This window comes from Sus scrofa, chromosome 13 (genome assembly GCF_054392235.1).
Source record: "Sus scrofa isolate SSC_HxYL_T2T_F1_AM1 chromosome 13, Sscrofa_HxYL_maternal_Yorkshire_Landrace_v2.0, whole genome shotgun sequence".
Taxonomy (NCBI): domain Eukaryota; kingdom Metazoa; phylum Chordata; class Mammalia; order Artiodactyla; family Suidae; genus Sus; species Sus scrofa.
Window position 1 is genome coordinate 183,829,682 of NC_139395.1, and position 16,964 is coordinate 183,846,645.

Sequence of the window (16,964 nt, forward strand, 5' to 3'; positions counted from 1 at the left end):
CACTTAAAAGTGGTTAATCGCATATATTTCCTTTAAAAGGATGCATAACATTGATGGTGCTTTTAATTGCTTCAAGTTTTTGCTAAATACAAACAATCCTGCCATAAATCCAGGATTTACATATACACACACACCTACCAACATATATAACATATAAACATATATTCATATTCTACTATTTATGTAGGATAGTGTTATAAGGAAATGTGGGATGATGAGATGTATTTTTATGTTTACATTTTTTCCAATATTTCCTGATTTTATAAATAAAGTGTAATTTTTTTGCCTTTCTCATAGTTTTGTTTCCCAGATCATATTCTCACTCTCTAAACTCTTAAAATACATAAAGAATTTTCACCAACTTTTTCCCCATATTGATTTGTGCTAACTCCTTTCTCTATCACCCATGCTTTATTGATTCCTATAGCAATGGCCTGGGCATAGTCTCTGCATATTAAAATTCAATCTTTGTTTCTTCTCATCTTCTATTGCTGTTAATGTGATATTGTCAAGGAAAGCCATTCCTTCCTCCAATTTATCTACCAGTCTCTGTCCTCTCCTCCTCTTACATTTATCCTTCATTTTTACTCACTTATATATTTGCCTAAGAACGATTCTCATTCAGCTAAGAATTACATCAACAGGTTTGTTTCTTTAATTTCCTTCATCTGTCTGCACAGAGACCACAATCACCCCTGGCAGCCTGTGTCCATGTTTAATCAACCATTTAGTGAAGAAGGCATTTGGAAAATGAAGGTTATAATTAAACGTTTCACTTTACCTGCAGTGGCTTTGATTACACTGGGCCTTTGGCCAAATCACCTCCATGACCTTGGTTTTTGGCAGTAATAGGAAGGTAATATCTATGGAACAGAAATAAAATTGTTGCTTTTCCTCAGCACCCTTGAAAATTCAGACCTGTAAACCATTCAAATGGAGTTTAATTAAAAAAAAAAAAAGATAACTGTGTGTAAAACACAGTAAAATTCAGGTCAATACATATCCCTTTTTTTTATTTTTGCTGCACAGTGTTATTTTCTACCAATTTTGGATTTTTATAGCTTATAAACTAAAAACATTTATTATGTGTTCACTTTGATGGATTTTAGTACTAATGCTTAGGTGATATGGATCTACTTTCTAAGTACACATTTTCACTCTCTGGATTATTATCTTTTTCTCTTAACACATGCACCATTTTCCCAAAGTTGATAAGTACAAGTATCCTCTACTTGGGCAAGAATACAGTGTTCTCTAATTTTTTTTATCATGTGGATGTTACCTTGCCACCTGCTTACCTGTGATTTAAAGTACATGACTGATACTTTAATCAAGAACACACAATGTTTGAACTCCAGGTAGTCATTGAGAGATTAACTGTCTTATTTGATAATGGTGGGAGCCATTGATTCAAGACCGAGTTAGGAGCCAAGTGTGCTTCCAAGCTAGATAAAACAAATGCATATAAGAGTTATCGTTGTGGCTCAGTGGTTAACGAACACAACTAGTATCCTTGAGGTCTCAGGTTCAATCTCTGACCTTGCTTAGTGGGTTAAGGATCTGGCATTGCCGTGAACTGTGGTGTAGGTAGGTCACAGACACAGCTCTGATCCCATGCTGCTGTGGTTATGGTGTAGGCTGGCAGCTACAGCTCCGATTTGGTCCCTAGCCTGGGATCCTCCATATGCTGTGGGTGTGGGCCTAAAAAGACAAAAAACCAAAAAAAAAAAAAAAAAAAGCACATACATGTCAAGCAGCCATCCCTTTGATTTTCGAAGTTTCATATTCATATAACCACAAAGCTACACACCAAGATTATGCACTTGTGTTACCCAAGAAATGACTTCAGTAAATGGTAATTTAAATAATGTAATATAAAGAGGCACTTGTGTAAGAACGTGTAAGAATATATTTCTGTATCATCTACCAAAATACTCTTATTTCCATCTGACCCAAGGCATATTGCTTTACCTTGCTAAGACACAAATTTCTAGGGGGCAAAATTAAAGACAGATGATACTATTTTTTTATTTTTAATATTCACCTTCTATTATTCTATAATGTTATATATTATAGAGGTTCCATTCAGACTGAAAAACCAGGGGAAAATTTGTATAGTCTAAAAAACTGAGATGCTTCCTTTAACCAGACAATAGAGCACCCATGGTGCTTTCCTGTCCCATCAACTGCTACAAAACTCTCAGTCAAATTTTATCTTCAGCTGCTATGGGTTTCCTTATCCCAGTTTCGTGGCATATATCTACCAACTCTTTAATTGGCCTATTTCTTATTTTTTCAAATAAACTTTGCCTATAGTATTTGTGTTTTACTCCCAGTCATCTCAAATCTTTTGGGACTTGCTGCATTATAAATATGTGTAAACATATTTTCACTTTGTCCAGCTATATTGCTGGATTTTTAATTTTTTCCCTCATATTTTTGTACAGATTTTAAAATAAAAATTTCTTCTGCTTGATTAAAATGTTCTATGTTTTTAATATAAAAATTCTGGATAATTCAAAAAAATACACAAAAGAAAATTAAAATTATCCTTCATCTTTTTTGTGAATGGTTTGGTTATATAAAATATAAAACCTACTCAAACAAACTAAAGCCAGAAGGGACAATGTGGACAGATACAGGGACTTTAATCAAATTTGGAACCCAAAAAGAGGAATCTTACAAAGAAGGAGTCAGGAGCTAGAGAGACCTCATTTCCCTTTGCTGTTTGTCAGTTTTATCTCTTTTCTCTGTAAATTTGCTCTTGCTGCTTTAGTTTACATAGAAATATATGTAGTAGAAAATGACTGAATCAGTCTGAGTTTTATCATGAATTCTGGTTTCAGATTCCCAAGGACTAAGGATTTTGTTGGCTTAGCTTGGGCCAGGGGCTATTGGCAGTTACATATAAAGCATAGATTTTCAAAAGCAGCTGTGGGTGGTAGACAAGTTTCAAAGAAAGAGGATATGGGAGGTCCAACTAACCCTTCAAAGTTCTAGATGAGGTCAGAGCATCTGTTCACAGGCCAGAGTCAAAACATCAGAAACAATCTGGCAGATAAAACTATTCCTGAGAACCTCAAAAAAAAAAAAAAAAAATAACCAGAACCCTCAGTCTCCTTACTATATGAGTCACTGCTTATTTGTATAATTTTAAAAATTTATTTAGTTTTCCTAGTGGCACTCTGTGAATGTAAATGATATCTAATGTCTGGATTGTATAAAGTCCATTTAACTATAACATAAACATTTTCTTTTTTTCTTATTAGAAACATTCCCCAAATATATTTTAGGCCACAAAGTTTTCTACTACTGCCACAAATATGGTAACTGAAAGCACCACACATTTATTAGCTGATAGTTCTGTAGTTCAAAAGCCCAGGTTGACTCACCTGAGTTCACTGTGTAGGGTCTCACTAGGCTGAAAGCAAGATGTTCCTGAGCTGGGCTAATCTCTGGGAGAATTCTTTTCTGAGCTCATTTGGCTTGTTGGTGCAATTGAGTTCATGCAGCTGTAGGACTGAGGTTCCTGTTTCCTGGCTGATTCTCAGTTGTGGGACCTCTTTCAGGGACTTGAAGCTCCCCACCACTACCCCTACTTCTTACTTGGCCTGCTCTGTCCTCTAAAGCCAGGAAGTTAATTTCCTATGTTCCTGAGGTGTTTCCAACTCCTTCTTCTGCTCTGGAATAAAGTAGAAAACTCTGCTCTTAAAATAGTTCATGTGGTTAGATTAGGTTGCTCCAAATAACATAACAAAATCATGAGAGTGCTATATCATCATATTCAGTTTTCAGAAATTAGGTTTGAAATTTTGAGGGCCTATCAAAAGAGCATATAAATAAGTTCTGTTTAAAAAAAAAAATACTAGTCCATTGCTTCAAAACCATTTATTGACAATTCCTTTGGTCACTAATAATTTGTAATTACATATTTACAAACTTAATTTATATAAATGTTAATATATTAAGTATTAATTTAATATAAATATAAAATCTGAGGTTAAGGGAGAGATGGGTAAGATTGGGATTAGCAGATGTAAGCTATTATGTATAGAATGGATATATAGGGAACTATATTCAATATCCAGTGATAAACCATAATGAAAAAGAATATTTTTTGAAAAGAATGTAAAAAATTTATATAAATATTAAATCTATTTCCAAGCTGTTTGTTCCATCATAGTTTTCTCATGCTTTTTAACATTCTTTATTTCCATAATAAGTGTATCATAATACCTAGAATGACAAATTCTCCTTAAATTTCATTTGCCAAATTCATTTCCAGATTATCTTAGCTATCTATGCTTATAAACCATGCTGGATAATTTAATGTATATATTTTTTATTTTACAAAATAATCTTAACATTTGGTTGGAATTATAGTAAATTGTTATTGATTTGGACATATTTGAAAGTCTAGGAACACAGATATACTTACCTTTCAGTGTAATTATAGAAAGCCATCTAATCTTTTACATATTATATTTTCAAAAATATATGCAAAGACAGATCTATAAGTGAATACTACTCATAGTTCAAAAAAAAAAAATCTGTTCCCAAAAATTTATTATGTAAGTACTGTTTTTTTGGTCTTTTTGCCTTTTTCTAGGGCCTCACTCATGGCATATGGATGCTCCCAGGCTAGGGGTCTAATCTGAGCTGTAGCCGCCGACCTATGACACAGCCACAGCCACAGCCACAGCAATGCGAGATCTGAGCTGCATCTGTGACCTACACTATAGCTCATGGCAACACCGGATCCTTAACCCAATGTGCAAGGCCAGGGATCTAACCCCCAACCTCGTGGTTCCTAGTTGGATTCGTTAACCATGACGGGAACTTCTGTAAGTCCTGTTTTGTGCATCCTTAAGGTTAAAAATAATAACAGGATTATGTTAGAGAAGGGAACTTTTTAAAAAGTGATACTACATTTTATCAAGGGAAAAAATGCAAAAAAATTCAAAATGATACCAATATGCTGAGACCAGCTCAGCAGTTTGGGGCTGAAGAATGGGCACTGTGAAACTTAAGGAAAACTTTAACATAAAACAAGACACAGAGACATTTATCTTAATTAAAGGTGGGAACCAGAACCGGGGGACTCAAGGTATCAGGGACCAAGAGCCCCGCCTCAAGAAACCACACTGCTTTTATTGTGCTCTTTAGGATTATGTCAAGTGAGGAGGGGGCTATAGGTGCAGAATATAGGTTTTTTTAAAATTATTTTATAAGTTCTTTTATTATTTTAAAAGTCACATAGCTGGTAGATGGTTAAACTTTTACTCTGACCTTTAGGCATTTAACAATCATTAGCATTGAGGAAGGTTGGCATTAGCTATCTATGCATAGCATTCCAGAGAATCCTCACTGTGTTTCCACAAACTGCATGCCTATCTGCTGCAACCTGGCATGCCTAGGTTTGCACCTTGGTTCTCTTTGCTAATGCATATTCTGCTAAGGACCACTCATAAACCTCTTGGGGCCATGAGGTTCCTCTTTCTCTTGTTCTTTAGAGGACATATCATGCTTGTGCAAATGGTGTGCCTATCTGCACAGGTCCAGTGTGCCTAGACCAATGCATTATGTCCTCATTCAGCTGACCCTATAAATAACTTATGCCTTTAGGTCTTTGTTCTTAAGCTTAAGTCATTTACCAGCACTACTACTGTTTTCCAAGCAGGAAGATGGGGTAAAGTAAAGCAGGACAAGATGGAGTTTTCATCAAAGAGGCCTAGAAAATATTGTAGAAACATGTCTTGTGACACCAATATTAGTTTTAAGTATAAACTTTTGTTTCAATTGTAAGACTTTCTTCTATAATGAAGCTATAAATGTTAAAACATATGTATATAGTGCAGGAATAATCATATACAACAATATAATATAAAAGTCTAGAAATAGTTTTAAAAAATATCCAGATTTAATAAAAAAAATAATTTATGATAAGTAAAATCTATATTTTAAGTAAACATTTTTCTAAAGACTGAAAAGCCATTTGAAATATTTAATGAATGAAGCTGTGTCCCTACTCTCTGCTTGCATCCAAATAAATCATAAATCATTTATATTTATTCAACACACATTTTTGAATACTTACATTTTGTCCAGACTTTATCCTAGACATTTGGGATATAGCAACAAAGATCTAGAGCTAAAATCATGAAAAAAAAAAAAAAAACAGAATAAAACATTTTTAGATCTTATACTTTAGGAGATAAAAAATATTTCTATGGCTGACACAAATTCAAGAGCCAAAAAGAAAAGAAAAAAAAAAAAAAAAGAAAAAAATGACATAAAAAAGTGAACTATGCAAATAGTTAAAATTTCTGTTAAAAAAAAAAAATCCCAGGCATATCAGGAATGTAATTGTAAGACATACTAAACAATAAAATGGTAAAAAAAAAGTTTTCCAACATTTATGAAAAAGGAATAATTTGTGAAATACAAAAAAGTATTTTAATAGAATATTGAAAGACTAACCAAAAAAAACCCAGTAACACACAAAAATCTATATGTGAATACTACACATAGTTAAAAGAGAATTCTAAACACTAAATAAGGTCAGTTTCACTTATATTTAAATAATGCAAAATTTTAAAATGAGATTCTATCTTTTGCTAGCTTATATTGGCAAATATTACATAATCTGAGTGTATTAGTTTTCTATCGCTGCAGTAGCAAATTGCCACAAACTGAGTGGCTTAAAACAGTACACATATATTATGTTACTATTCCAGAGATTAGTCTAAAATGAGTTTCATTGGGCTAAAGTTTAGGTCTTGGCAGAATTATGTTCCTTTAGGAGACCTAGGGAAAAACTTGTTCCCTTGTCTTTTTCAGCTTCTACAGGCTGCCCACATTCCTTGACCCACTGTCGCAGCCAATAACTATATCAGTACAGCATCCTCTTCCCAAATCATCTCTCTTTCTCTGTTCTTTTCTCTTAAAGGACTCTTGTGATTGCATGAGACTCACCAAAATAATCCAGGACAAGGTCCCATCTCAGGATCCTTAGCTTGATCATACCTGTGAATGTCTTTCTGCCATGTAAAATAACATAACACAGGTTCTGTCTATCACACTGATGCACCCAGAATTGATAAAGTTATGAAGAAGCAGATGTAATTTCTAATATATCTATTTCATAGTCCTCAAATTGAATCCCACATACTCTTTGACCCTATAGTGAATCGTATATACTCCTAATTGTGAATCATACATCTATATTCTAGAAAGAATTCAAAACATAAGTACAAGGAAGTTTAGTACAATATTGTTTATAATAGCGAAAACTTGTAAGAATTAAATAGTCACTGATCAGGGATTGATTATGATACATCCAGGTAATTATTTTCTACAGTGTATGAAAATATTGAAGTATATATTTATGTCCTACTATAGAAAATGCTTAAAATACAGAATTAGTTGCAAAAAGCATGTTAAAGAATTCTATGATCTCAAAATCAGCAAATGGGACTATGTCAAACTCAAAAGCTTCCACACAACAAAAGAAACAGCAAAATTCAAAGACAACCTGCAGAATGAAAGAAAATTTTTGTAAGCCATATATCAGATAAGAGATTAATATCCAAAATATATAAATAACTTATATAACTTGATAACAAAAAACAATCTGGTTTAAGAATGGGTATAAGAACTAAACAGAATTTGGAGTTCCTGTCATGGCTTAGTGAACCCACATGGCATCCATGAGGATGTGGGTTCAATTTCTGGCCTTGCTCAGTGGGTTAAGGATCCAGCGTTGCCATGAATTGTGGTGTAAGTCACCGACGCGGTTCGGATCCCAAGATGCTGTGTCTCTGATGTAGGTCGGCGGCTACAGAGCCGATTTGACCCCTAGCTTGGGAACCTCCATATGCCCTTGGTGTGGCCATAAAAAGACCAATTAAAAAAAAAAAGAAGAAGAACTAAACAGAATTTTTCCAAAGACTACGTCCAAATGACCAACAGGCACATGAGAAGATGTGAAGATGCTCAATATCACTAATTACCAGGGAAATGCAAATAAAGATATCACCTTACATGGTTTAAAGTGGCTATTATTAAGAAGACGAGATAAAAGGAGCTGGCAAGGATGTGGTGAAAAGGGAATCCTCGAGCACTGTTTGTGGGAATGTAAATTGAAAATCATTGCAGCCACTATGTAAAACAATATGGAGGCTCCTCAAAAAATTTAAAATACTACATGATCCAGCAATTACATTTCTGAGAATATTCACAAAGGAAATGAAAATAGAAGTTAAATGAGATATCTGCACTTCCATGTTTATTGCAGCATTATTCCAAATACCCAAGATACGGATACAGCCCAAATGTCCATCAACAGATGAATTAAGAAAAGATTTTGTGTGTGTGTGTGTGTGTGTGTGTGTGTGTGTGTGTGTGTGTATAATGAGATATCCATATATATGTGATGGAATGTTATTCAGCCATGGAAAAAGGAAGACGCCCTGCTATTTGTGACAACATGATGAAAATGAATGCATTATGCTATGTGAGATGTTAGACAAAGATGGATACTGTATGATATCTTTTATTTGTGCAATCTAAAGAAGTCAAGCCTGTGGAAAAAAAAAAGTAAAATGGTGGTTACTAGGAAATGAGGGTGGGGTTAAGAATTATGGTGCTTAGGGGTACAAATTTGTAACAATTACTAATTAAACCATAAAAATCTAATGTATGTTAGGTATGTGGAGTATAGACAATAATATTATACTATAAGTATGTAATATGATAAATATCATTACAACAATATAATAGATACATATATTAGATATACATTTATCTATTTATATATATATTTATAATAGATAAATGTGTCAAAGTAACATGCTATGCACCTTCAACTTTCACAATGTTACATATTAAATTTACCCAACAAGAAAAAAAAGAATTCTCCTCCAGACCATGAGGACTGGTAGGGTTTTGCCAAAACAAGCAGTTCTGGGTTGTCTGCAATAGGGTGAGGCTGCAGCTTGCACCCATCCTCCGGGCGGGAGCTGGCCAGCCAGGGGATGGTCTTAAGTAGAAGAGTGACAGGTTTGTCTTGTGAATAGAAGCAGCTCTCTAGTGAGCCCATGGAGGATGACAGGGAGGAAAGAAGCCCTAAGAGCAGGCAATAAGCTGAGCTTATAAGAATTCTTTAGTTCATATATTTACAAATTAGATTCTTCCAGACCACAAGGCGAAATCACACAGTATTGGGGCTTATTATTCAGCTACATGAAAAGAGAGATGGTATGTACAGGGCAGCTCTTACCAGCTCTGTATTTTCCTCTTGAAAATAGACCCTTCAGGACATTTTAATAATCTATCTTCTCTCTGTGCACCTGGCACATGCACCTCCCAAAGAGAAGATCCCATGGCGAGTGCTTGCCACCACCCAACATGGAACATCCTTTTCCTTTTAAAAAATTTTTGTTTTGTTTTGTTTTATTTTATTTTATTTTATTTCAGGGAGGGGGGCCACACCCATAGCATATCGAGGTTCCCAGCCTAGGGGTCGAATCAGAGCTGTAGCTGCTGGCCTACACCACAGCTATAGCAACACCAGATCCAAGCCATGTCTGTGAACTACACCACAGAATAAGGCAACACCAGATCCTTAACCCACTGAGTAAGGCCAGGGATCAAGCCTGCATTCTCATAGATACTGGTCAGATTCATTTCTGCTGAGCCACAACGGAACTCCTTTTTTTTAAATTGATGTGTAGCTGATTTATAACATTGTGTTAGTTTCTGGTGGCAACAAAGTGATTCAGTTTATATGTACATAATAAAAGGTGAGGTAAGTACAGTAAGCAAATATGCTCTCTCTAAAGCAGGGGGCAGATTTGCTTACTGTCAGTATAATAAAGACATCTCTCATTGGTGCAGAGATTGAGTCAATTTGCTTGTAGTCTCCTTTTAAAGACTGAGGTTTCCCAAACTCTGGATTCTTCAGTTGTGAGACAAACTCACTACATGTTCAGCATCCATGTCTGCTCACCTTCCCCTCACTCCCCTCACCCCCCACTCAGGATTTGGTGAGGGGCAGGGGGACAAACATTGACGCAAACATAAAGCTCATCCTGCTTACTGTTCCTTCAATTAAAAAGTCTTTTGTCTCCAACCCCAGGGTCTTGTGCCTTCGGCCAGTGTCCATGAAACTGTGGCAAGCTACATTGTTAGCTTTTAATATAGTAAAATCCCATCATGGCTCTTGACACAAAATTTAATTAAAGGAAGATACACAAAATTGTAATCTAAATTACACAAAAATTGATATTACAAATTAAACAAAATATAACATTTGACCTACGAAGTTAAGTGAAATATCCTAGATGATCAAATTTCTATTAGGAGGGGGAAAAGAAGCATTTAGCATACATCTTATTGACAGCATTTCAAAAGAGGCTCACTTAAAATAGTATCTGGTATACTGTAGCCCATTTTTGTTTGGATAATGTCAGAAACCAACATCCCCGCATATTAGCACTATATTGGAAAAAAAGAAACCCATGTTGTAGTAGAATATAATATATCAATATAGTATTTGAAGGGAAGTAATATAAACGCATCATGATTTCAGGTATTTCTACAAAAAGAGACAATTCAGATTTTGGCATTTCCAGCAACAAATTCTTAAAGACTAAGCTTTGAGAAATAGTCATTGTTTAAAAACTATTTACAGAATCAAATAAGAAGAAAAATTTTTAGTATTAACATAATTTTGTTGAGTGAATCACACTCTGTGTATTTAAAATGCTTTCTGTTTTTATGAATAGTGTCACATTCAGGAGTTAAGAGAATTAAAATGAAGTAGTCTCATTTACAATCTGTTTCATTCCTCATCTGTTTTGCAAATTCTCAAGAGCTTGCTGAGGAGTTTTTCCACTTAGCTGATACTAATCTAAGAGAAAAGGCACAGTTTCTTATTGTCCTCAGGACGGAAGAGACTTTAAGCATGGCTGCTGTGAATGTGGGTTCAAACTCAGATAATAAGGACAATAATCTCATCAATTATAAGATTGTGAGTTTGTGCTTTCACTTGTGAGGGCAAACAGCTGTCTGGAGTCACTGATTGATTGATAGAGCTCTCTTTCTCTTTTCTCTCAAATTTTACTTTTTTGAGTCAGATCGTCTCCCTTGGTCCAAAACCCCACTCTTGAAGAAGGTCAAAGTCTGAAGAAGTCTTAAATTAGCTGTGTCCTACATGACCTGGCCACGCAGCTCTGTCTTCCCTTCTGTTTCCCAAAAAATAGAGCCTGAGACAAACTTTTACAAGCAAGTTTATTTTGGGAAGTGATTCCGGAGAAGCAGAGTGAGGCAACTAGTGAAGAAGAGAAACCTGTCCAAGGACGTGTTATCCAGCTGGTTCTCAATGGGCAACTGCAACTCCATCCTGCCAGGCCTTCTGAGGTCCTGAGTCCTCTGTGCCTCCATATGGTGGGGGAAGCTTTATTTACCACAATCATACCCCATTGGTCATAGGCCACTCCAGGGGATGTTAAAGAGGAGGAAAATCTGCATCTTGGAACTAATGAAATATGACTTATTACTTGTCTGATCATAGAAAAGACACTACCAAAGCAGCATTTTCTTGCTGTTGAATTGTACAAGTTTTTTTGTGTATTTTAGAGATTAAACCCTTGTTAGTTGCATTATTTGAAATTATTTTCTCCCATTCCATAGGTTGTCTCTTTGCTTTCTTTATGGTTTCTTTGCTGTACAAAAGCTTGTCAGTTTGATTAGGTCCCATTGCTTATTTTTTCCTCTTATTTCCATTGACTTGGGAGACTGACGTAAGAAAACATTTATAAGATTGATGTCAAAGAATGTTTTGCCTATGTTCTCTTCTAGGAGTTTTATGTATCTTGTTTTACATTTACGTCGTTAAGCCATTTTTAGTTTATTTTAGTGCATGGTGTGAGGGTATGTTCTAGATTAATTGATTTACATGCAGATGTCCAGTTTTCATAGCAACACCTGCTGAAAAGACTTTTTCCTATTTTATTTTATTTTATTTTATTTTATTTTATTTTGTTTTGTTTTGTTTTTTAGGGCCACACCCATAGCATACGGATGTTCCCAAGCTAGGGGTCGAATCAGAGCTACAGCTGCCAGACTATACCACAGCCACAGCAATGTGGGATCTGAGCCACATCTGTGATCTACACCACAGCTCACAGCAATGCTGGATCCTTAACCCACTGAGCAAGGCCAGGCATTGAACCCGCAACTTCATGGTTCCTAGTCGGATTTGTTTCTGCTGAGCCACGATGGGAACTCCTACTTTTTCCCCATTTTATATTCTCACCTCTTTTGTTGGAGACTAATTGACCATAGGTGTCTGAGTTTATTTCTAGGCTCTCCATTCTGTTTCATTGGTCTGTATGTCTGTTTTGGTACCAGTATCACACTGTCATGATCACTGTAGCATTGAAATATTGTCTGAAGTCTGGGGGAGTTATGCCTCCTGCTTTTTTTTTCCCCTCTCAGGATTGCTTTGGCAATTCTGCATCTTTTATGGATCCATATAAATTTTTGGATTGTTTGTTCTAGTTCTGTGAAAAATGTAATGGGTAATTTGGTAGGGATTGCAATGAATCTGTAGATTGCTTTGGGTAGTATGGCCATTTTTATAATATTAGTTCTTCCAATCCAGGAGCATGGAATATCTTTCGATTTCTTTGAATCTAATTTAATTTCCTTGATTAATGTTTTATAGTTCTCAGTATAGAAGAAACTTTCCGCAGGAAAGAAACTCATGGACTTGGAGAACAGACTTATGGTTGCCAAGGGGGAGAGGGAGGGAGTGGGATGGACTGGGAGTTAGGGGTTAGTAGATGCAAACTATTGCATTTGGAGTGGCTAAGCAATGAGATGTTGCTAAATTGCAAGGGAACTATATCTGGTCACTTGTGATGGAGCATGTTGGAGGATAATGAGAGAAAAAGAATATATATATATAAAGAATATATATATATATATAAAGAATATATATATGACTGGGTTACTGCTGTACGTAGAAGTTGATAGAACACTGTAAATCAACTATGATGGAAAAAAATAAAAATCTTAAAAAAATAAATAAAGAGGTGGTTAAAGTTAAATGAGGTCATAAGGATGGGGCTCTAGTTTGATAGGACTCCTGTACTTGTCAGAAGAGGAACGGACAGGAGAATTCTCTCTCTCCAGCATGTACAGAGGAAAGGCCACATGAGGACAAGTATGAAGGCATTTTTCTACAAGCCAAAAAGAGAGAGCTTTCATCAGAAAGCTGATGGCACCTTGATATAGACTTCTAACCTCCAGAACTGTGAGAAAATAAATATATGTTGTTTGAGCCACCCAGTCTGTGATATTTTGTTATGGCAGCCCTAGCAGATTAAAATAGGGATGTGATAGCTACAATAATACAAAATATTAAGTGAGTGTCTATTATTTACTAATAAGCACATTGCTTTGTAATTGCACCTCTATTTCTCAAAAAAAAAAAAAAAACCCTACATGGTGAGGGTTATTTTATACAGATGGTCCCTGACTTATGATGTTTCAATTTATGATTTTTTTGACCTTATAATGATGTAAAAGAAATATGTATTCAGTAGAAACCACCCTTCAAATTTATAATTTCGATCTTTTCCTGGGCTAGTGATATGCAGTGTAATACTCTCTTGTGATGCTGGGCAGTGGCAGCTCCCAACAAGCCACGCAATAACAAGGGTAAACAACCAATGACCTACAACCATTCTGTACCCATATAACCATTCTGTTTTACTTTCAATATAGTAGTCAATAAATTACATGAGATATTCAATTCTTTATTATAAAATAGGTTCTGTGTTAGATGATTTTGCCCAATTGCAAGCCAATGTAAGTGTTCTGAGAATATTTAAGGTGGGCCAGGCTAAGTTATGATGTTTGATACACTAGATATATTAAATGCATTTTTGACCTAAGATACTTTTAACCTACAGTGGGTTTATCAGGACATAACCATTGTACATTGGGGAAGACCTGTAGGTAGAAAATAAAGAAATGGGTAGATTTAGTAGCTTGATCCCAGTCAGATTATTTATAAATAGAACAGAACTTCAAAGTGATTCCAGTCCACACAGGTGGGTTCTGAGCTGGCTTGTCCCAGCCCTTGAGAGCTGATTATATACATCTCTTGCTAAAGGAATAAGTTGACAGAACACCATAAATCAGCTGTAGTTGGAGTATTTACACTATAGAAATTGGCAACTTTCCCCCCCCCCAGAAAGTTGGTTGTTAAACATTTACCAGCATACCACTGATGGCACTACATTAACTTCTACATAAAGAAAAGGAAAAAACTGCAAAGACAAGTTGAAGTCATGCTGAAGATGGTTTAATTATTGGTTATACTTGTTTACAGTCACTGCAGAACAGCATTCATTCATTAGAGTTTAGTGGATCTCCATAACTTTATAGATTGTACTAAAGATTATGGTCAATAAATATTTTATCATTACCTATTAATAAATATTGAGTAATGGCTTATGTTCTCATTCAAGCGAAGGTGTGCCATTGTGGATTTTTTCCAGTTTATGGCATTTTATAAATGCATTCTTGCTCTAATTGAGTTTCTGCCTTTATGTTGCATTCTGGAGAAATGTATGAAATAAAATGGCTGGCAGAGCAGGTGCAACAAATAACACTAGAGGGATATCAAAAATTCCTAGAAAAAAATGTCACACTTGGTGTTAAAATGCAAATTTTATGAATGTTCAGGGCAGGTGAATGTTTTAGGAATTGGTGGAGAAAACAGATGGCAACAATAGCTTACTACTGATTGCTACACATTGCCTTATATTGTAAAGGCATCATAAAAAAACACTACAGTCTGGAGAGAAGTAAATAACAATGCATGAGTGGAAGCTGAAAGAAACTATGGCAAAGGGCCAAATCTCAAACCCTGAGGAGCTGATGAGAAGGAAACACCAACTGTCTTTGAATACATCTCTATAAAGTCTACATTCTAAGGATACAATACATTATGTACTATGAACTACTCTAAAGATGTAGTGCATTATGAATACCACACTCACCAATGATGATCATTGTCTGCTTTTAGTTTTAACATTTATGGACAAGGAGACTCCAATAGGGCTTCTTTAAGAAAAATCATAAATTATTTTGAGTGTTAATTTCTCCTTGGAGAAGGAAGCAAATTGAGGTAAACTAAGTGTTATTTAATGCTATGATTAGTTCTCCTAGTTTGTCCACCCTGTAACTTGGCATTGTACTTCATTGAAACAGTCTTCTACATATAATTGATAAGCAGAACCATAGGATTATATTTTAGTTGTTAAGAAGTTTGATTTAAAATATAAAGTAAGCAGAGTATGCTTTACAAGGAAACCAAAAGGGTCCAAAAGAATAAAAAAAACAGTATCAGGCAACTGAATGACAGCTTCTTAAAGGGAACTTAAGATATTTTATGAGATATTATATTAGGATTCATTTAACATATCTTAGTTACAATGAAACTATTTTGGTGGAAAAAGAGCCATTGTCCAAAGAAGTAATGGAAGTAAAGGCATAATATAAAGAAAAATATTCCAATCACATAAATAGTTTATGGTAATAATTAAAAATATCTTATAGTAACTTATTACCTTGCTCAGTCCACATTTCTAAGCAAAAATAAATTATAAGGATTATACTGCAGAGAGGAATCTCATGTAGAAATGACTGTCTTACAATGTTTCATCAACTAAAATGTTTCTAGTTATAATAATAACATGGTTATTTTTAAATGAATATATGTATGATTTCTAAGTGTTAAATAGTTGTCTTAGAATTAGATGAAAATAGTGGAAAATCATGGAATAGCATTCTACCAGCTCAAATAATTTGATTCAATAACTTGAACAACAACAAAAACAATATACACAGGATATGTACAGTGGAACAAAAATTAGGTTGACCTCAAAATGTACCTGTGAAACATCAAACAATAGGAGGAAATAAAACAATATATATAAAACTTTGAAGTGAAAAATGAATTTTCAGTCCTACATTATTTAAATTGATAGTTAAAAATGAAAAGATAGAGATAATTTTAAGACTAATTGCAAAAAGACATGCTACAAACAGTGAAATATGAATAAAATTAGGAACCTATCATGACTGAAAAGGATTTGGTTTTGAAAATTAAACAAAGCATACAGAGCTAAATTAATTCATTGTAAATTTTCATGCAAAGTGAAGTAAAAAATTTAAAAAAGAAATTGAATAATGATTAAATTCTGAATTAAATAATGAAATTAGGTAAAGAGATGGGAATAGAGAGGACACTTTATTCTAAAAGACGGAAAAAAATGCTATATTCAGAATGTTCTTATAGTAGTTTCAAAATGGTTGTCATGTTTTTACATTTATAAGAAAAATAGGAGCATAAATTTTTTAAGTTTTTTTTTTTTAAATATTGAGACATTTTGACAGCAGAAAAGGACTCCTAGAATTTATCATTAAGAAATAACCTAGGAGTTCCTGTTAAGGCTCAGTGGTTAACAAACCTGACTAGTATCCATGAGGACATGGGTTTAATCTCTGGCCTCGCTTAGTGGGTAGGGGATCTGGCGTTGCCACGAACTGTAGTTTAGGTAGCAGATGCAGCTCGGATCCCGAGTTGCTGTGGTTGTGGTGTAGGCCGGCAGCTCCAGCTTATATCCAACCTCTAGCCTTAGAACCTCCCTATGCTACAGGTGTGGCCCTAAAAAGACAAAATAAATAAATAAATAACCTCATATGCAGAAAATAAAATGCACGAAGATATTTAGCACTATATTATTTTCAAGAGCAGAAACTTAGAAACAACCTCTTTAAGAGAAATGGTTACATAAACATATTTATCCATAATATAATTTAATAATTAGACATTAAAAGTGGTGCTGAGAAACATCTCAAAATAATATATGGACAATGATTAA